Genomic DNA, 13,104 nt, shown 5'->3' with positions numbered 1-13,104 from the left:
CATCGGGGCTTTAACTGCTTCTATCCTATGGACTCATTCCTCACAGTAACTCATTTAAACCATTTCCTCTCTCTTTAAGCCCTCAATAACACCTTTGATCCCTACATTTATTAACAGATGATTTAGATGTCCCTGAGAGGACTGATGTAATCAAGGAGTGATCTCACTCACCTTTGTGACTATGATCCTTAAAACCTCTCAGCTTCAACACTCTTTCCTCCTTCCTTCTGGTAGGAAAGAAAGCAATGTTATGACTTGCTAAGGCTAAACCTTCCTACTGAATCCTCTGCATGTATCCCATGCCCTCTTGCCTTCTTTAGGATCAACCTCCAGCAATCATTTCCCTCTCTCATATATCTTAGATCTCTCCTTTATTACTGCCTACTTTCCATTTGCCTATAGACATATTCAGGTTATCCCAAATCTGAAAAACAATATTCTTTCCTTGGCTGTCCTACCCTTCCTAGCTACTGTTTCATCTGTCTCTCTCTTTCCATTTGTGGACATACTTTTTGAAAAAAGTTGTCTGTGTTTGATGCCTCTGTCTTCTTACTACTCTTTTCTCTTTTTCAACCCCTTGGAATCTGGCTTCCGTACTTATTGCTCTTCTGTGACAAAGGTCACAATGATCTCCAAATTCCGAAATCTAATTGCTTCTCTCCCTAATAATTCTGATTCTTCTTGACATCTGTGAAGTATTTGATAGGGTTAATCAAACCCTCTCACTGGACAATCTTATTCATTTCCCTTGGCTTCAGAGATACTTCATGTCCTTTGTTTTCTTTTTACTTGTTTTGTGGCTTTCTTTCTTTCTTTCTTTCTTTCTTTCTTTCTTTCTTTCTTTCTTTCTTCTTCTCTGTCTCTGTCTCTCTCTTTTTCTCTCTCTCTTTCTCTCTTTTTCTCTTTCTTGTTCTCTCTCTCTTTTCTCTCTCTCTCTCTCTCTCTCTCTCTCTCTCTCTCTCTCTCTCTCTCTCTCTCTCTCTCTGTCCCTCTCTGTCTCTTTCTCTCTCTGTCTTTCTCTTTCTCTCTGTCTCTCTCTATCTTTCTCCTTCTCTCTTTCTCTCTCTCTTTCTTTCTCTGTCTCTCTCTCTGTCTCTGTCTCTCTCTGTCTCTGTCTCTCTCTCTGTCCCTGTCTTTCTCTCGTTCTCTCTTTCTCTCTCTCTCTGTCTCTCTCTCTCTTTCTCTGTCTCTCTGTCTCTGTCTCTGTCTCTGTCTCTCTCCCTCTCTCTCTCTCTCTCTCTCTCTCTCTCTCTCTCTCTCTCTCTCTCTCCTAGTTGCTTATTCTTTTCTTACCATTTTGTTGTGGTTGGTCCCCATAAATCTATCCTTAAGCCAATTTTCTTCTCTCTCTCTATTCTCTTATGTTTAAGTATTTATGTCTATGCAGATAATTACTAGATCTTTCTCAATCTCTATCCTCACTTCTGATCTTCAGACCTATACCTCCAAATGCCTGTAGGCTATAAGGCAACAAGGTGGCACAATGAATAGTGTGCTGGACTTGGAGTCAGGAAGACCTAAATTCAAATTCAGCTTCAGACGCTTATTAGTTATATGACCCTAGGCAAGTCACTTAACCTGTGTCTGCCTCAGTTTCCTTTTCTGTAACATAGGGATAATAATGGCACCTACCTCCCAGGGCTACTGTGAAGATCAAATGAGATAACATTTATAAAGTGCTTGGCACATGGTAGGTACTATATAAATGTTAGCTTTTACTGTTGTTACTTTTGTTACTATTATTATCTCCATCTGAATGTCCTGATGATGCTTCAGACTCGACCTTTTAAAGCACTGCGTAAATGTTAGCCATTTCAAGGGAGCAGAAGAATAACAGAGTGAGCTCCTGCGTAGACAGTCTCTGAAATATCAGAGTTCTAAATAAATGAGGATGTGTGAGGAAAAGGAAGAGTCAAAATGGAAGGACAAAAAAAGTGGAGATCTGCACTTTTTAAAAAAATAACAAATCTTTTTCATCACCAAGGACAATAAGGCTACCATCCTGAACTCTAAGATCACAGTCCTGGGTATTTTTTTAAAGGAGGTAGAAATGCCCTCCACCCCCAAACAAAACAAAACAAAGAAAAAGAAGCCAAATTAGATCAAATGTACACGGAGGAATTCTGTAGGAGGGTGGTAATTATGAGACTGTTCAGACACTTGTTTCACAAAGAAATGAAGGTGAGAGGGGAAGGTACTAAAGGTGTGAAGCCATAAAGTTTTTTGACCAGGGGAGTGGCATGGTTTAGATTATTTTGGCAACCATGTGAAGGCTGGATTAGAGATTAGGGAGAGACTAAAGGCAGTTTAGGATTTAGGAGGCCATTACAATGATCCAAATAAGGGCCTGAAGTAGTTTGGAGAAAGTGCGAATAGAGAAAAGAGGACAATGTGAAAGATATTTTGGGGTTCATTTCAACAGAATTTGCAAATGATTAGATATGCTCATGAGGGTGGTGAAGGAGTTAAAGAAGACTCTTAGGTTTTGAACCTGTATGACCTAAGGATGGTGACATTAACAGAAAGTGGGCTATTTTGTAGGAGGAGAGAGGATGATGATTTAAATTTTAAATATGTTGAATTTGAGGGGCTGGCTGGATGTCCAGGTGGAAATGACAACTAGCTAGTTGGAAACGCAATACTGAAACTCAGCAGAGATATCAAGGTTGGATATATAGATTTGGGAGTGATCTACATAGCAATGATAACTGAAGGAGGAAGGGTATAGTGAGACAGGATAGCCACGGAAAGAGCCTTGGAGGACCCCTATGGTTTAGGAGTAGTAGTAGGAAGATGAATGAACAAATGCACTCAGTAGTGATAAGGCAGTTAGGAGTAGAACCAGGAGAGAATCATGAAAGTCAAGGGAAGACTGAGTGACAAGAATGAAGGGGTGGTCAACAGTGTCATATGTTGTAGAGAGGTCAAGGAGGACAGGGGTATTAGATTTATTAATTAAGAGGTTATTGGCAAACATGGAGAGAACAATCTCAATACAGTTATCAGGTAATGGTTGGGATAGAAATCACATTAGGAGTTGCTGGGTGTTCAGTAGTGAATGGATGATGAGAAAGTAGAATGAATGTAGGCTGTTCCTTCAAGAAATTTAACAGCAAATAAGAGGAAAGCTAAAGGATAATAGCTTTAGTGAGATAGCTGGGTCGGGGGAAGGTTTGGGGCTTTTTGTTCGGATTTGCTTCTTTTGTTTAGGAGAAGAAAATGGGTGTATAAAGATAGTACAATTCTTAAGTGTGAAAGGAAGGAGATGAAGGCGCTCACAATGGATGTTGTTAGTAGTTTAGGTCACCTCGTGGTTAGGGATGGAATTGAGGTCTTGTGGAGAGAAAGGAAGGTTTAGAACAGCTTTTGTGGAGACAGCAATTGACTGTGAATCACACATGATTTTTGTGTAGTTGTCAAGGCCCCATTTAGCATGAATTTGTAGTGGATCCTATGTATTGTTGAGTCACATATGGGTGGGTCAAGACTATGAAGGGAGGAAAGTTAATCTAGAATTTGGAGTGCTAGAATGTAAAAAAACAGAGGGACTGAGGAACTGGAGGTTCCTGACATAGTTTGTATTTGGTTATATAAGTTTTGTTCTATAGTTGGGCAAAAGATTGGTGTAGTGTGGATGAAATTCCGGTCTTAGATTCAGAAAACCCTAGGTTTGAATCCTTCCTCTAACACTTACTAGCAACAGGGCAGTCCCTTGCACTTTCCAGTTCTTTCTGAGCTACAGTTTCTTCATATATATAAAATGGGGATAATATGCGTGGTGTGTTAAATGAGATAATAAATGTTAATTACTTTGTAAACTTTAAAGCACTTATAGATAACAGTTATAATAATAATAGCTAGCATTTATATATCACTTTAACGTTTACAAAGCACTTTATATATGTTATTGCATACAATCCTCGCATCAAATCAGGGAGGGAGTTGCTATTGTTATCATCACCATTTTATAAGTGAGGAAACTCAAACTGAATTTAAGTAACTTATCCAATGTCATATAGTTAGTAAGTGTCTGAGGCAGGATTTGAACTCAGGTCTGTCTCCCTGATTCCAAGTCTAGCACTCTATTTACTGCTCCATATTATTAAATTTGGTGACTCAAAATGAATGAGAAAAGTATGTATGCTTTAGGCAACTTCTTCCCTCTTTGAAACTATTTCCATCAGCAGTTAGCCAGCCTCTGTAGAGTATAAGGTCATATTTATCCTCTAATCCTTCTCATCCAGTCTTTCTGACCTTAAGCGAGTAAGTCAATAAAGATTTATTAAGCACCTACTATGTGCCCGGCACTGTACTAAATGCTGGGGATACAAAAAGAGGCAAAAGATAGTCCCTGCCTTCAAGCAGCTTACTGTCTAATTGTGGAGACAGCATGCAAACAACTATATACAGAAAAGCTTTATATAGGATAAATAGGAAATAATTAACAGAGGGAAAGCACTAGAATGAAAAGCTTCCTGTAGGAGGAGGTGAGATTTTAGCTGAGACTTGAAGGAAGCTAGGAGGACAAAAGAGTCTTTTTTTTTTTTTTTAGGATATTAGCCATTTGCAAAATAAGGTCAAAAGAAAGGATTGAATAGGAGAGGTGATTCTTAGTTGAATGCATTGCCACTTGTGATGACATCCTTATATTCTTGGGAATATAATTTGCAATATGAAGATGAAAAAAATCATGACATTGTTTTTTATAGGTCCCCCTCTTCTTTATGTTAAGTGTGTGCAGTATATATAAGAATTCCTTTCACAGGAAGGAGAAGCAACCTTTACGAGTACAGAGAACTTTGTTAGGATAGTACAGAAATACAAACCATTGGTATCTAGGTTTATACTCTAGGATGTCAAATATAAGTAGTTGCCATGTCTGCTCACAAGAAAGAAAAGAAAATGGTTTTAATATGAATAATATGAACCAAGTCAAAATCAAAATTTAAAAAATCACCAATAAGGATAACGATGTCACAGGGGTACAAAAAAGTTTGCACATCAATGGTGTCACCATGATTCTATGTTAATACTTTAGGAGCATATAATAAATTATAGATCAAGTGAGTTTACACACAAATGAGTACTATCATCTTTGTTGAAAGTACAAGTAGGTGATGTGCTTTAGGGCTGACTGTAGAGAAGGAACAACAGCCCAAGGGGAATGAAAAAGAAATAAAAATATCCACAGCTCAGCAGTATTGAATCCTTGTTGAACAATCCAAAATATCACATTTCACCATCAGAGCTCTGTCAGAAACAGAAAGGGCTGCTCCTAATGAAAAAGCTAGGATAGTTAGAGTTAAGTGCATATTTATATTTATATTTAGAATAAAACAACTTCATAAGAAGCAGTGTTGTAGTGGAAAACTAACTAGGCTGGGATATGGGAGACACTAGTCCTTGTTCTGCCAGCAATTGTCTTTGTGACCTTGGGCATGTTGCTTAACTTCTCTGTGGCTTGATTTCTTCAACTCGAAAATGAGAGTATTGGATTATTTCTCTAGGGTCCTTTCCAGATAGAACGTTATATAATCCTATGACCTTAGTGATAGCCGGCGATAGTTAGATTTAAGTTCTCTGTTAGAGACCTACTGGATGTCGCCTATCCTTTGAAACAAGGTAATAATAACCCACTACGTGCCCAGTGAGAGGCATATAAGATATGGGGTGACCTTGGAATCAGGAAGACCGACATTCAAATCCATGAATAAGTCACTTAGCCACTCAGTGCTCCAAAAAAGTCTTTACAAAGGACTTATGATGAAAAATACTATTTGCCTCCAGAGAGAAAGCTAATGAACTCTGAGTGAAGATTAAAGCATACTTTTTTTCACTTTCCTTAATTTTCTTGCTTTTTTTTTTCCAAGATGGCTAATATGCAAATATGTTTTAGATGACTTCACATGTATAATTGATTTATTGCTTGCCTTCTCAATGGGTGGTGAAGGCGCTGAAGGGAGGGAGAGAATTTGAAACTCAAAATGTTTTTTTAATAGTATTTAATTTTTTTTCAATTACATGTAAAGACAATTTTTAACATTCATTTTTAAAATAAAATTTTGAGTTCCAAATTTTCTCTCTTCTTCCCTCCCTTCTTTCCTCTCTAAGATGGTAAGCAATTTGATATAGATTATATATGTGCAATCATGTAAAACATTTCCATATTAATAAGATCATGAAAGAAGAAACAGAACAAAGGATAAAAAACCCACAAAAAATAAAGTGAAAATAGGATATTTTGACCTACATTCAAACTCCATCACTTCTTTCTCTGGATGTGGATAGCTTTTTCCATCATGAATCTTTAGGAATTGTCTTGGATCATTGTATTGCTGAGAAGACTGAGAAGACTAAGTCAATCATAGTTAATCTTCACACAATGGAACTCAAAATGTTTTTAAAAATGAGAGTTAAAAATGAACAAATAAATAAATAATAAAACACTATAGGTCACCAATGAATTTCTCATATGCATAGTTAGAAAGCATTTCCATATCAGCAGTTCTCTATGCCAATGAAATAAGAGGTCCAGACCTACCCATCCTGCCAAAGGACCTCAGCACTTTGTTAGCTATTGGGTGGGGGTGGGGTGCAAAGACATATATGACAGAGAATCTGACCTCCAGGAACTTATGAGTTAGTTAGGAAAGGAAAAATGACACTTGAAGCAAATAATAAGGAAGTGCTAGACTGTGTTTACTGATTAAGAAGACAACAGGACCTCAAATAAGGAAGAGATCAATGTGGTTGCAGTAGTTAGAAGGCAACATGGGAGAGATTGCATTTATTTCTGGCATTGACAGTTGTTTAAGGGCTAGATCAGCAGAGGTAAGAAAAGAAATGAAACTATCCAGATTTTTTGTATATACGTATTTGGGAAGGGTTAAGAGTGACTGGGAGGGATAAAACAACATCAAATATTCAAGATGTCTTTTAGCCTACACGTAGCAGCTGGGTGATAGGACTAACAGTTGCCTTATAGGCTAGTCATATTATCAAGCTCTGTCTCAGGAACATGAGTTCACCCATATCTCGTTGAAAGCTTATGATAAAGAACTTCATGTTATAATAAAATTACTTACTAGTATAACAACAAAGAACAAAAGCATTACTGGGCAGAGGTGGGAGTGATGGTGCTGGGTGGAGCTGTGATGCTTACCCTCTTCCTCTCCACTAAGGGGTCCCTCTCAGCTTTGGATCTATGCATAAAGAGGTACTAGATTCAGTCCCTGGGGAACTCTTCCTCTGATGAGAGAGATTAGGCTCTTTCTCTAATTTTGACTTTTCATGTGCTTCCCCTATGGAAAATTACTTAAGCATAGGTTTGAGTCTTATCTATGGCCTCTTCCAAAAGGAGGAAGTAAAAAGGTATTTGGCATACAATGCAAATCAGATATTGGACAACTATTTTTTCCTCTAACCACAAAAGAAATATTAAAAAGACAAAAATCTCATAAGTGTGCATTGAAATCAGCAGAAAAACTTAAGCAGCAACAGTGACATAAATGCTATTATACTCTCTTAGACAGTTGAGACAAATTTCAGAAAATAAAATAGTTTGCAGTACTGCTGAATAGACATTTTACATTTTACCTTGTCTCTGCACTTTCCAAACATTTCTCTCAAGGTCTATGTCTTTGGGCAAGTCATCTGGGCATAGGGTTCTTCTTCCTATCAGTGGTCATCTTTAGTTCTGGAACTCCTCTGGGCGCTGATAATCACTGAATGAGGGACCCAGGATATCTGACTTCATGAACTCACAAGGTCCTTCTAAGGCTGGAAATGTCAATCTCAGGATTGACTCAGTAAACTATATGTAAGAAATAAATAAAACAAAAGAGGCAACCCCAAACTTAGGGTTTAGGCTCACCTAAGCTAGTTATGTAATAATAAAAATAGCTAACATTTAAATAGCACTTACCACATGCCAAGCACTGTGTTAAGGGCCTTACAAATATTGTGTCATTTGTTTCTCACAACAACTCTGGGAGATAGGTGCTATTATTATCCCCATTTTATAGTTGAGGAAACTAAGGCAAAAAGAGATCAAATAACTTGCCCAGAGTCACACAGCTGGTAAGTATCTGAAACCAGATTTGAACTCAGGTCTTCCTGACTCCAGGCCCAATGCTCCATCCATTGCATTATCTAACTGCCCATGCATTTTAAATATATATATATATATATATATATATACACACACACACACACACACACACACACACAGACACACACACACATACATACATATATATACATATATATGTATATATACACACATATATATTTACTTATTTTGTTAAATATTTCTCAATTACATGTAAAAATTTAAAATATTCATTTAAAAATTTTTTTGAGTGCTAAATTATCTTCCTTCCTTATGCCTTTCCCTCACCCCTTGAGAAGGAAAGCAATATGATATCAATTATAAATGTGGTCATGCAAAATGTATTTCCATATTAGTCCTTTTGTGAAAGAAAATAGACACAAAACACCCAAGAAAAATAGAGAAAGTTAAAAAAGTATGCTTCATTCTATACTCAGAGTTCATCAGTTCTTTCTCTGGAGGTGGGTAGCATTTTTCACCATGGGTCCTTTGGAATTGTCTTGGGTCATTGTATTAATCAAAGTAGCTAAGTCTTTCAACAGCTGATCATCCTTACAATATTACTGTTACTATGTACAACATTCCTCCTGGTTTTTCTCACTTCACTTTGTATTAGTTCATGTAAGTCTTCTCATGTTTTTCAGAAAGCATCCTGCTTGTCATTTCTTATAGCACAATAATATTCTGTCATAATCATATACACAGCTTGTTCAGCTATTCCCTAATTGATACTGCCCACATATTTTAGCTGCTAAATGCTGTCAGCCATGATACTTCTGGGGTGAGAAAAGAGCACCAGCATTTCCCCCTATCATTCTTGAGAGCAGATAAAGTAAATCTGAATTGATGGCAGATGAGGGGGAGAGAGAGACAGAAGGTGAAGTCACTCCATCTTTAAAGTCCTCTAAAGTTGGCCACTTGTCCTGGTATATTGGACAGTCTTATTTGGCACAGTTAAGATGCAGCCTTCCCAAACTGAAAGCTAGTTCAAAGATAAGCACATGTTTCATCGAAAGTGGTCAGGGTGTGGACTCCATACTCCAGGGAGTATTTTCTAGCTAGAGTTGACAAAGAGAGGTGGGGTTAGTATTTACCTGAAATTGCACTGGAGTTCCAAACTTATATAATCACAGATGCAATTGGGAATTTTTGTTTTAGGGCAGTCAACATAAAGCATAACTTTAGTTATGGAGGCGAAACATTGGCCTGATGGCCAGAGACGACAGAAACCCAGGTCCTAGCAGACCCACTCTCAGGCTGTGTGTAGCTGGGTGGGACAGCATGAAAGGGTAGGAAGGATGTCATTCTAGTATGCTACCTGGAGTATCTATCTTTACAAGTTATTCTTATTTATGCTTAACTGTTATTTTTATGCTGCTGAAGGACTGAAAGTGCTGTCAGCACCATGGACAAAGCTCAAGTTTCTATGCCCTAATTATGGATCTGTCTGTGACACCTGCCTTACATATGGACAACTGCCCTGGAATAGCCATACTAGCCAGATAGCCACAGAGACTTCTCTTCTTTCCCTTCCTGTGCCACTTGGGATTTTCCTCTTGCCTTCTCTCCTTGGCTATTATGGCCTAGGTTGGAATTGTGCAAAATGAAAAGTCTTTTCCTTCTCTTGGTATTTCCCCTCCCACCAATTACTGTCAGGCATCAGAGACATGATTGTAAGCAAAAAAGCTTATTGCACAGAGACCCAAATTCAGGCATAGCTTCCTTTTTCTGAGAAAAATTTACTTTTTTTTTTAAGAACAGCAAAAATAAAAATACCACACCTCAGAAAGGCAAGATAAGCCTTACCTTAAGATAAACTTTTAGTTCAAAATGAGTAGATAATTCCCATCGATGCAGCCAGATTTTATCTTGCTAACTCCTTGCCAAACTAGTTAAGTTATTACCAAGCTTAAGCCAAATTTGAGGAAGATCCTATTCTCAGATTAATTAAAAAGATGTTCTCCCCAGAAACTCAAGAGTCACTAATGGGTCTTGAGTAGCAGAAGTCTAGCAGGGGCCAGGGGTGGATGCCCGGCTTGACTAGAAGTGTATAGTATAGTATAGAAAGATGGTGCCTCTAGGTACCAAAAAGCCAGAGAGTAAAGCTGAGGTTGGAGGCTAGGATGTTTAGGCCAAACCAGAGGGATTCAGTATGTGCAGATATAGTCCTAAGAGTCAGATTGGGCAGGAGAAAACTCACCTCATTTGGGCCACAATTTTTTCATTAGTAAAAATGAGGGAATTGGAATAGATACTCTAAAGTCCTTTCAGCCGGTGTTGCAGTGGATTGAGCACCAGACCTGGAGTCAGGACAACCTGAATTCGAATCCAGCCACTTACTTAGTTATGTGATCCCAGACAAGTCATCAAACTTCTGTTTATCTCAGTTTCCTCAACTATAAAATGGGGATAAGAATAGCACCTACCTCACAGGGTTGTTGTAAGGATCAGATGAGATATAGTACTTACAGAAAGCACTTAGCAGAGTGCCTGGTACATAGTACCTGCTATAGAAACACTTCTTCCCTGCCTCCCTCCTTTTCTTCCTCTAAATTTTAGGGTCTTCAATGGCATCCAGGTATACAGGTAGGAATACTGTCTAGGCATTAAAAAAACTGAGGGAACAAGTAGAGAGTGTAGTCTGGGCAGGGAGAATGGGAACAGGATCCATATGAACAGGTCATAAGGTGCAGAAATTCCATATGATGGTAGATCCTTGGACAGGACTATTTACCATCTCTCCTGGTTGAGCACCCTTTCAAATGTGATTACATAACGGCTGGAAGATGTGTGGCAATCCTGTAAGACAAGCCCTTATAGATTATTATTTAGTGATTGAATTGCGATCAGAGGCCCTAGTCTTCTGTTGCAACATTCTAATCCCTTTCTTGTTTTTTTTTTTTTTTGTTTTCCTGTTTCAGGCATCAGCTTTTTTTCTTTCCCATTTGTTATATTCTTCCCTTGAGACCTGAGAGGTCCCATTCTTATTTCCAGAAAAATAAAAACAAAAAACACCCAACCCTTAAATCTTTTTTTTTTTTGTCGTCGAGGCAATTGGGGTTAAGTGACTTGCCCAGGGTCACACAGCTAGTAAGTGTCAAGTGTTGGTCTAAGATCAGATTTGAACTCAGATCCTCCTGACTCCAAGGGTGGTGCTATATTCACTGCGCCACCTAGCTGCACCCCCAACCCTTAAATCTTGAGTTTGAATCCTGGCTCTTACATTTAGTTCCTTTGGTGACTTTTGGCAAGACAATTTCTCTGGGCCTCAGTTTCCTCCTCTGTGTGTGTGTGAGGAGTGAAATCATGTTTAAAGTATCTTCTGGGTCCAAAATTCTATGAGTCTATAATATTCCCAAAAGACAGCATGGTGTGGAGGATAGAAACTGGCCTGGGAATCAGGAAAACTCTGGCTTCAAGTCCTTCCTCTCATACATACTGGCAGTGTGACCCTGGGCAAGTCACTTCATTTCTGAGTGCCTCCAAGTATAGATTTGCATTGATAGAGAGACTTCCTCTTCATAAGTTATACCACTGAAATCACAGGCCTTTTTCCCTTAAGAGGGGAATGTTTGGTTCTTTTATTATTGTTTTTTTTCCTATGAGAAATCTCTAAACCCCACCCATCTGCCACATATAACCAGGTTTACCAATATACAACTGGTTCCCTTATAACTATTATGGAGCTGAAAATGAATTAACCACAAGGATTTTTAAGTTAAAAATCTAAATTTTGTAGCAGAACAAAGTCAAATTTTTGTGTTATTTCTTCACATGAATGACCAAAATTGGTTATGTAGTAATAAATTAGACAAGTAATTTTAATCATAGCTTTTAAAAAGCATCTACCTTGTCTTTTTTGTGTGAAATATAAAGGCATTAGTGTACATGGAAGTCAGGGTATTGCTTATCACAAACATGGGATGGGTATCTCCCATAAATCCCCTGTTTGTGTATACAGACAGCATCTTTTTCTCTAGTCTATTTTGCTTCTTTCCTTGAACTGGAGAGAGAGCAAGGATATGATATGTAATAGGAGTATCAATTAATGGCTAAAAGTTTAGTTTTAGGTCTTTTAGCAGAAATTCCTTGGGAACAGCAAATTTTGGTTCAATCATTTTAGGAGACAAAAAGAGAGAGAGACAGAGAGAGATATGGAGAGAGACAGAGAGAGACAGAGAGAGAGAGAGAGAGACAGAGATAGAGACAGACAGAGGAGAGAGACAGAAAGAGAGGAGAGAGAGATATCGAAAAAGAAAAAGAGAAAGGAGAGAGACAGAAACAGACACATATAGACAGACAGTGAGAGAGAGACAGAGAGACAGACAGAGACAGAGACTGACAGAGACGGATAGACAGAGACAGAGAGACAGAGATAGAGACAGACAGAGAAAGAAAGGGGAGAGACAGAGAGAGAGGAGAGAGACAGATGGAGAACGGGAGAGAGGAGAGACAGAGAGAGAAGAGAGAGGAGAGAGGAGAGAGAGAGAGAGAGAGAGAGAGAGAGAGAGAGAGAGAGAGAGAGTGTAGTGAGGTGAATGAGAAGCCAAGAACAAAGATACTGAGAAAATATCTGGTTCACCCTAGGGATCAAACTTAAAAAGAACTGACTGGGGTACCCAGAACACCTCTGATTCATGTGGGAGAAGTTTTCCCTCAGGGTTCCTTGTTTTTCTACATGGCTTTCTGTTAACTCTGGATCTTTTCAGTTTCAGTCATTTTTCTGAAATACCCATCTCCCTGTTCACTTTGTTGCTTTTTATTTTTTTCCCCTTCAACCTTCATAGAAAATTGAAATGAGTTCTCAGAGCTAGATAGCCACAGGCAGATTTAGGTTACAAGGTAGGAGCTATGGTAATTTCTCCATGTAATCTGTTTATTGCTGGTCCTTGAAATGATTTGGGGAGGTAAATGCTGCAGTCACTGCAACCCCTCTCTTGTTATGTTGAAGTTGAGGAAGGGTCTTTCTTTGCAGGGTCTTTCTGGGACAGTCC

General features: G+C 38.4%; 1 protein-coding gene across 1 annotated transcript in view; it reads left to right on the top strand.

Moving 5' to 3' along the window:
- Positions 1 to 13,104, top strand: part of PHEX (phosphate regulating endopeptidase X-linked) — a 244,431-nt gene that overhangs the window by 105,381 nt on the left and 125,946 nt on the right. The gene's annotated exons all lie outside the window — the stretch shown is intronic.

The sequence above is a fragment of the Phascolarctos cinereus genome, unplaced genomic scaffold, assembly GCF_003287225.1.
Source record: "Phascolarctos cinereus isolate Bilbo 61053 unplaced genomic scaffold, phaCin_HiC Scaffold_726;HRSCAF=1367, whole genome shotgun sequence".
Lineage (NCBI taxonomy): Eukaryota > Metazoa > Chordata > Mammalia > Diprotodontia > Phascolarctidae > Phascolarctos > Phascolarctos cinereus.
Note: the sequence above shows the minus strand (reverse complement) of the source record. Positions and strands in the feature narration are given on the sequence as shown.